This window comes from Sapajus apella, unplaced genomic scaffold (genome assembly GCF_009761245.1).
Source record: "Sapajus apella isolate SASKATOON/1434 unplaced genomic scaffold, GSC_monkey_1.0 scaffold14, whole genome shotgun sequence".
NCBI lineage: Eukaryota > Metazoa > Chordata > Mammalia > Primates > Cebidae > Sapajus > Sapajus apella.
The window spans coordinates 18,740,718-18,750,152 of NW_022436954.1; the positions used below are offsets into that span (position 1 = coordinate 18,740,718).

At 52.2% G+C, this 9,435-nt stretch overlaps 1 pseudogene; it reads left to right on the plus strand.

The window, feature by feature from the left end:
* The first annotated feature begins 1,383 nt into the window (after nt 1-1,383).
* On the plus strand, nt 1,384-2,145 carry LOC116554481 (annotated as a pseudogene).
* The last annotated feature ends 7,290 nt before the right edge of the window (nt 2,146-9,435 follow it).

The window sequence follows — 9,435 nt, forward strand, 5'->3', positions numbered from 1 at the left end:
TCCTCATCTAAGTAGGTCACAGCACCATTCATCCAGTGCAAATTCTAGGACATCCCTTTGGTTCCTTCCTATGAAATATCTCCTCCACCCACCCCGATATTTCCAGCCCATCAGTAAGCCCAGCCACCTCTCCCTCCAACACATCTGACTCCTTCCATTGCTTCTGATCTGCATCGCGTCCGCCTTTTGTTCCAAGTCACCATCAACTCCCTCCTGGTTTAATGCAATCATCTCCTAACTGGACAACTCAACTCCCGGCCTTCAGTCTTTTTTATTGTTATTTTGTATTTTTGGAGATAAGATCTCACTCTGTTGTCTGGGCGGGAGTACAGTGGTGTGATCACGGCTTACCGCAGCCAGCCTCAAACTCCTGGGCTCAAGTGACCCTCCCATCTCAGCCTCCTGAGTAGCTGAAACTACGAGCATGCCACCACACCCAACTAATTTTAATTTTTTTTCTAGAGACAGGGTCTTGCTGTGTTGCTCAGGCTGGTCCTGAACTCCTGGACTCGAGTGATCCTGTCACCTGCGTCTCCCAAAGTGCTGGGATGACAGCGTGAACCACCACACTCAGCCCGGCTCTCACTCTTGCCACCCCACCCTCTTTCTCCTCTCAGCAATCAGAGTGATACTTTGCAAATGCAAATCATACCCTGTTGCGTTTCTGCCCCAAACTTTCTTAAAGTGTTTTATTGCCCTGGATAAAAAAATCTAAGCTTCATTTTTTATGTTATTTTATTTTTATGAAGCATGTGCTCTAACCCCCGCCTAGTTCTCTGACCTCCTCTCACACTTCAGTCACAATTTCTGTTTCTCTAATGTCTCAAAGCACCCTCCCACCTTGGGGCCTTCGCATCTGCCATTCCCTCTGCCAGAAACGCTCAGTTCCCAGATCTGCACAGCCAGTGGCAGTGTAAGAATTCAGACCAGCTGGGCTGGCCTGTCTCCGCACGTTGCCTTGCTTTATCTGCCCCATAATATCTATCGCCATCTTCATCTTATTTACTTATTAGGTCATTATTAGGCTCCCCCACCAAGAGTGTGAGCTTCATAAGAGCAGGACCTATGTCCTTGTTTCCCACTACGTCCCCAGCATCAAGGACAGTGACTGGCGCATAGTAGGTATTCTACGAATGACTGTGAATAAATTGGTTGGATCATGGACAAATTAGAAACATACCTCACTCCAAGTAAATTAAAAATGAAGCTTATGGCCACATGATCTCAGCGAACACAAGCCGTCCTTCTCCCTCTGCCCTGTGCCCTCCACTCCCTCCCCAGTTCAGCCCCCCAAATCTGATCACAGCTTCTGGTTTGAGTTCCTTGCTCCACCCCTGGGGTAACACGTAAATCTATTTTTTTCTACTTCTTCACCTTCCCAAGATGCCAAGAGGAACAAAGGGCAAGGGGAAGAAGGTGGCCCCCGCCCCTACTGTCATGGAGAAGCAGGAAGACAAGAAAGTGGTGAATCCCCCCATTTAAGAAAAGGCCTAGGAATTTTGGCATTGGACATCCAGCCTAAAAGTAACCTCAGCTGCTTTGTGACATGGCCCCGCTACATGAGGCTGCAGCGGCAGAGAGCCGTCCTCTCTAAGCAGCTGAACGTGCCCCCTGTGATTATTAAGTTCACCCTGGTCCAGGCCCTGGACCACCAAACAGCTACTCAGCTGCTTAAGCTGACCCACAAGTACAGACCAGAGACAAAGCAAGAGAAGAAAGCTGACAGCAAGGGGGCATCCTCACTAAGAGACATCTGTCCTTCAAGCAGGAGTCAACACCATCACCACCTTGGTGGAGAACAAGAAGGCTCAGCTGGTGATGATTGCACACGATGGGGATCCCGTTGAGCTTGTTGTCTTTCTGCCTGCCCTGCGTCGTAAAATGGGGGTACCTGATTGTATCATTAAGGGAAGGCAAGACTGGGAGGTCCAGTCAACTGGAAGATCCGCACCACTGTTGCCTTCACACAGGTTAACTCAGAAGACAAAGGACCTTTGGCTAAGCTGGTGGAAGCTATCAGGACCAATTACAAGGGGAGATGTTGATAAGATCTGTCGTCACTGAGGAGGCAATGTCCTGGGTTCCAAATCTGTGGCTTACATTGCCAAGTTGGAAAAGACAAAGGTTAATGAACTTGCCACTTAATTGGATTAAATGTACACTTTTGTTTTCTGTACATAAAAATGATTAAAATAACACAAATTCTCCTTCAAAAAGAATTTTCCCTCTTCCCTGCTTAAGACCCATCAACGTCATGTACGCACCGATTTCCACACTGGGGTCACCAGCTTTTGATGGTTCCTTAGGTGTCCAGAGGAGGTGGGGGATGGGCAGCGCAAGCGTGGTTCCTACCTCACATCCCCCTCAACCCCTACTGCCAGAGAAGCCTCACTTGTACCAGGTGTACAGAGAGGCGGTATTACCTTGAGATGAAAGTCAAGGCTTCAAAGCCAGTCTGCTTGCATTCAAATCCTGATTCTGCATCTCTCGAGCCGTGTGACCCTGGCCAGGTTACTCATCCTCTCTGATCATTAGTCTCCTTATCTGTACAGGGGAGCTATGTACCTGCCTCCTAAGGGTTGTTGGGAGAAGTGAATCAGTTTATTCAGGTAAGGCACTTAGGACCATAGTGAGTGCTCACTACGTGTTAGCTATTAGTGCCTAGTACATAGTGAGTGCTCACTACGTGTTAGCTATTAGTGTCAATTACTTTTTTTTTTTTTTAATTTTTTTGAGACAGGTTCTCACTCTGTCACCCAGGCTGGAGAGCAGCGGTGCAATCTCACCTCACTGCAGCCTTGACCTCCAAGGCTCAAGCAATCCTCCCACCTCAGCCTCCGGAGCAGTTGGGACTATAAGTGCATGCCACCACGCCCCGCTAATTTTGGTATTTTTGCTAGAGACGCAGTTTCACCATGTTGTCCAGGCTGGTCTCAAACTCCTGAGCTCGGGCAATCCTCCTGCCTCGGCCTCCCAAATTGTTGGGATTGCAGGTGTGAGCCACCGTACCTGGCCTGTTAACTACATTTTCACGTAGAGATTTATTTCCACTACATAATTAAAAGGCGGGGGGGAGTAAAAACCACTGGTTTTCATACTTTACGTTGCAATTATTGCCATATACTTTCTATATTTGCCTGGAAATCTCTTGGGGGGAAAAGACCAGGTTTCATTCAGTGTCTCTGTCACCTCGGAGACGCTGCATCTAGCAGGCCTTCAACAAACACGCACAGAGGGAGGAAGGAATCCAGGCAGTGAATGTGCCCCCGCCCGGGTGACGCGCCGCAGCATGTCATGCTCATGTGCGTCCAGCAGGTGTCGCCCTTGTCTCTGAAACGCTCTCCGCCCCGCTCACTGCGGTCCAGGCCCACCGAGGGTCAGAAGAGACCCGAAGATGCCGCGGCCCTAGCAGATCCGGGGTGTTCTGTGTCAGGGAGGAGGCCCCGGGAGAGATGCAGAAAACCTCAGCAGAGCAGGCCACAGGCTGCCTGGGGCTTGGAGTCTCCAGGCGTGGGTTCTAGTCCCAGCGGGGCACACCAAGGGCGCCCATTCCCCTCTCTGAGCCTCGGTGTCCCCCCCTCCAAAGAGGGGCAATCCTGCTCCGACGGGACCTCAGGAAGCCGTCAGCCTCCACCTGGGGGTCGACAGGCGTCGGCTTTGCGTTTCGTTTCTTGGTCTGTTTTTAAGTTGTGCCTGCCAGGGAAGGCCAGGGCACCTCCAGACCTCCCCAGCACACGGATCTGCCCCTCTGAGGGAAAGCGAAATGAAACACTCAGCAGCCTGGGATTCTGAGGAGAGAGAAACCAGGAGCGAAGAACACAGGGAGCCGTGTAGGTTCCCAGAGAAGACGCCAGGACAGCCGGCGGTCCGAGTGGACCACACCTCGGGAGACTCTTCTGCGCCGGCGTGAGCACATCCTGGTAGACTGCTGGTCTTGCTTCCTCAGAAGCAGACACGCTGGAGGGACGCGGATAGGGAGGTGGAGGTGGCACTGCTCTGTCACCGCGGTCCCCTCAGCCTCTTGGCCGTGGCTCAAGCCAGTCCCTTCCCCTCTCTGGGCCGTTCTCTCTGTGAAATGAGGCGAGTCTGGGTCGGGCCTTGTCAGGCTGCTCTTTATTAGTGGAGGCCTGACTCACACCCCCGGTGTGAAGACAGGCATCGAGGGAGGCAAAGAAAGCTGTCGGAGCCTGGGGTGATGGGACAAGGACCCCACTCCCCTGGCCACCCCTCCGCTGCAGTGACCCTAAGTGGCTCAAACCATGGGCTAGTTTTCCAAGGCTCCTTTTTTTTTGGTTTTGAGACGGAGTTTTGCTCTTGTTGCCCAGGCTGGAGTGCAATGGCACGGTCTCAGCTCACCGCAGCTTCCGCCTGCCACCTTCAAGCGATTCTCCTGCCTCAGCCTCCCGAATAGCTGGGATTATAGGCCAGCACCACCACGCCCAGCTAATTTTTTTTGTGTTTTTTGTAGAGATGGGATTTCTCCATGTTAGTAGGTCTGGTCTCGAACTCCTGACCTCAGGTAATCCGCCCGCCTCAGCCTCCCAAAGTGCTGGGATTACAGACGTGAGTCACCGCGTCCGGCCTCCAGGGCTCTTTCTAAGCACTGGACTTCAGGACTCTGCAGTCTGTGTGCCGGCTCACCTCGGCCGTCCTCCCACAGGCCTCCAGGGAGGTCCCATCTTCCTGACCTCTCCCCACACTCGCAGGTCCTGGGAATGTGAGGTTTGGAAGGGGGCCCAGGAAGGGGGCTGCCAGCCTCATCTATCACCAGGATGGATGGGGAAACTGGTCCAAGGTCCCATAACTCCCAGGGCAGAGCTAGGTCCTCCCCGCCAGTCTGCACCCCACCTCTGACCCTTAGACAGAGCCTCTCTCCAGGCCTGCGTGAGAGCAGGCCAGATGTTCGTGGGTGCCGGGCCTGGTGTCAGGGCCAGCGGGATGCCGGCTCGCCCTCGCAAAGGTTGCCGCCCTTGCGGTTCTCCTCCCTGGGGCTAATGAGCTCCAGGCCAGGTCCGCCAGAGCTCCCAGGATGCTCCTGAGCTGGGACCTCACCTAGCCTGCTGAGGACACAGTCCCTCCTGCCCCCCTTGCTTCTCCTCTAGGCCCATCTCTTGTCCCTTGGACACCCTCCTCCTATAGCTCCCTTTCATTCCACAGAAGCAGGGCAAGAAGCTCCTAGTCGAGGCCACACAGCAAAGCTGAGGCAGAGCTTGGAGGAGCCCCGGCCGGATTCTCAGCCCAGCACGCCCACCCCTCCCACCTGCGGAGGGCAACCCGGAGGGTGGGTGAAGGTTCTACTCCTGCCTCCACCCTCCAGCTGCGTGACCTTGAGAAAATAACTTCCCCTCTGTGATCCTCAGTCTCTTCATTCCTAACAGGGATAATAACAGTTGTTGATGATAGGAACATAATCTTTGACAATATTAAATGTCTTGAACACATGAATATTAAATGGGTTAAAATGCATAAGCACCCGGCACCTTATATATTGCTAGGCCCCCCCTTTATTTTTCTTGAAGACAGAGCCTTGCTCTTGTTGCCCAGGCTGGAGTGCAATGGTGCGACCTCGGCTCATGGCAACCTCTGCCTCCCAGGCTCCAGCGATTCTCCTGCCTCAGCCTCCAAGTAGCTGGGATTACAGGCGTCCACCACCACGCCTGGCTAATTCTTTGCATTTTTAGTAGAGACGGGGTTTCACCATGTTGGCCAGGCTGGTCTCGAACTCCTGACCTCAAGTGATCCGCTCCCTAGGCCTCCCAAAGTGCTGGGATTACAGGCATGAGCCACCCTAGATCCTTTCATCATTATTTTCTCAGGGGCTCCCAGTGGAAGAAATGGAAATTCCTTTTTGACATTTGAGGATCTTCAGTCTAACCCCAGCCCCCCCATCTAAACTTCTCCCCTTCCTCATCTGGCCCCTTTCTTCTAGGTACTGGCCCCTTTGCTGTTCCAGCAAACTCACAGCTCTTCCCTGCTGTGACACCTTGACCTCTGCTGTCTCTCCCCCTACCACCCTCCCCCGATTCAAGTCAAGAGTGCTGTTCTTCCCTACTCTCTGCTTGCCGCCTCAGCCACTGCATCCGCTCCAGGAGGCCTCCCAAGTCATCCCGGCGCCTTCCTGAGTCCCCGTGGGCTGCCCCTCCTCCCCCTTCTGTGTCGTAACATTCTCTGGCTGAACTTTTTCTGCAGGCCTCATCACTCGATCCCTGTGTCCCCTCAGGGCCAGGCACAGGTGGCATCCATCTCCCACTCTCTTCTCTGCCTGTCCCCACCACATCTTGTCCCTCCTGAACTAAACTCCTTCCCCAGCTCACTGGCCAAGGAAAATAATGATCATCACAATAGCATTGATTATGAAAGCCAACATGTACTGGGGACTGACAATCAGGTCATATTCTAGGCACTTTTGTGTATTAGCTCATTTAATTTGTCCCTGTTTTACAGATGGGGAAACTGAGGCACAGAGAGATTTAAGCAGTTGATCCAAGGTCGTATAGTGGGGACATAGTGAAGCCAGCTTTCAGCCCCAGCTCAGGCCAGCTCCAGTGCCTGGGCTTTTAGGAAGCCCTTTGTGCTGTAGGACACAGCTTAGCTCCCCCTTCCTGGCCAGCACCACCAGGCAACCCAAAACTCAGGAACCCAGGCAAGGCTGAGCATTGCACAACCCCAGCAGGTATCATGTCATAGAAGGCAACCGAAGGAACGCCCTGAGGAGTTGTACAACCCATTGGCTTAGCCCGGGTGAGCGTTGAGGGTCCTTCGGCCCTGCCCAGACTTCTGCCAGCGTCTCCAGTCCTCACTGGAATTCTGCCATCTTGTGGCCACCTTGGGAATTAGCTGTGCCTGCGGCTTGCAGGCTGTTTAGTTACCTTCTTACATAACCACCAGGCCTGACCCGACCACAAGGTTCAGTAGAACTAAAACCCAGCCCCGCCCTCGAGGCGCCCAGACCCTCCAGCCCTCCATCCACAGGAGCAGAGGTGGGTTTATTCCAAACTTCTATCAGCCCTCCCTCCACTGGATGCCTGATCAGACCCTCCCTCGGTCCCATCCACCCCGGCTCCAGCCCCCACCAGGGACCATCTCACCTGGCTGGAGCCGGAAGCAAGGGAAGACAAAGTGCGGATGTATGGAATGAAGAGGGGAGGTCAGGAAAAGGGATGCCTCTGGGATATTCACGGACCACTTAGATCACTTCTTGAGCTGCTTTGGAGGCCTCTGTGTTCCGCTTGGAAACAGCAGGAAAGAAACCTAGAGAGCCCCAAAGCACGCTCCAGGGAAAGTCAATATTCCCATCCCCAGGTTCCCCAGGTTGGCTTCAGAGAGCTCTAAAGACCCGGCACTACAGCCCAGAGTCCCCAAGCTGAGAGTTGTCGCTTTACTCTTTCCCTTTCTTCTGATTAGACCCATGAGGAAGTTTCTCTTTGCTGCCCCTCCAACCTGAACCCTGCTCAAAGCTCTAAACCTTCCCTGCTAACAGAGTCTCCCTGGCAATGGGTGGTACCAGGCAACTAAAGTTTCCTTTCAAATAGAAACAAAGCATAGGGATGGTCATTTTATTGAACACCTACTATGCATCAGGTACACAGCAACCTTATTCTACAGGCTCAGAGAGGTTAAGTTACTTGCCCAAGGCCACACAGCTAACGGAAGAGGTTCCAGGTTCCTCTCTGGGCTTATCAGACTCTGAGTTCATCTTTATCTTCCTCTCTCACCTCAGCTCCTGTTAACATTCTGATCTCAGCTTCGGTTCATTCCTCAGATGTGCTGGCACTCCTGCCTCAGGGCGTTTGCACTTGCTGTTTTCAGATGCCCACATGGCTCACTCCCTGGCATCCTTCCTCGATGTACTCAGACTCACATCCAGACCATCCCTGACCATCCTGGGTAAGGTAGTGACCCATCCCCTCTCACTTTTCTTGGTCAGGACCTCTACCACGTTATTTTACTTATTTTCTCTCTGCCTCCGCTAGTGTGCGAGCTCCACAGAGGCAGCGGCTTTGTCTGTTTCTTGTTAACTGCTTTATCTCCAGCACTGGCAAGCACCTGGCTCACGGGAGGAGCTCAGTGAACTCCTGCTAGATGAATGGATTGGAAGAGAGGGCAGGGCATGGATCCCAGGCTCTGGCGTGGCGCAATTTCCAGGAAAGCCAATAACATTATTTTGTTTTCATGCTTCTTGTTCTGGTTACCTTTCGTTTCTTATGGCAAATGATTCTGATTTTTTTCTTTCATTTGTAGGAGTAATATAATTTTTTTTTTTTTTTTTGAGACGGAGTTTCACTCTTGTTACCCAGGCTGGAGTGCAATGGCGCGATCTCGGCTCACCGCAACCTCCGCCTCCTGGGTTCAGGCAATTCTCCTACTGCCTCAGCCTCCTGAGTAGCTGGGATTACAGGCATGCACCACCATGCCCAGCTAATTTTTTGTATTTTTAGTAGAGACGGGGTCACCATGTTGACCAGGATGGTCTCGATCTCTTGACCTCGTGATCCACCCGCCTCGGCCTCCCAAAGTGCTGGGATTACAGGCTTGAGCCACCGCGCCCGGCTTTTTTTTTTTTTTAAGATAGGATCTCACTTTGTCCTTCAAGCTGGAGGGCGGAGGTGCGCTTACAGCTCACTACAGCCTCAACCTTCCTGGGGTCGGGTGATCCTCCCACCTCAGCCTCCCAAGTAGCTGGGACGATACGTGGGCACCATCATGCCCAGCTAATTTTTGTGTGTTTTTTTTGTAGAGACAGGATCTCACCACGTTGCCCAGGCTGGTCTTGAATTCCTGGACTCAAGCAATCTGCACAGCTCAGCTTCCTAAGGTGTGCAGGCATAAGCCACAGGACCCAGTGATATAATTTATCTTTTAAAATAAATTTATGTAATTGGAAAAAGTACATTTATTTAAAGAATAATATTTAATAAAGAGAGTTAGAGGTGGGCATGGCAAAAATTGGGACGTGGCACGGGAATAACCATGGCTTCATGACTGCTGGCACCAAGGCCTTCCATTTGTCTGATGGGGAAGCTGAGGCCAGAAGGCACCAGGATTTGTTCAAGGTCACACAGCACGTTAATGGCAAGTGAGCATTAGCATGTGGGTCTTGTGGTTCCAGATGTGGCTTTTCTATTTTCCTTCTCAATTCTCTATTCCATCCATCAGTGGGCACTTGAGGGAGGAGGCTGTCTAGGGGCCAGCCTGTGCAGTAGGACTGATAGGACTGAGGACTTTTTTTTTTTTTTTTTTTGATGGCTTTGTATCCATCACCAGAGCAATGCTTGGCATGAGACAGGAGATCAACAAACCCTTATTATGTGCAGGAATAGAAGAGAGAACAGAAGACTTGGAACCCCAAATCCCACCCCAAGAAGCCCCCAGTGAGCTGAGGAGTCAAGACCAGACCTGTGGCAACAGAGTCAGGCTGTGGAGGTCACATCTCCA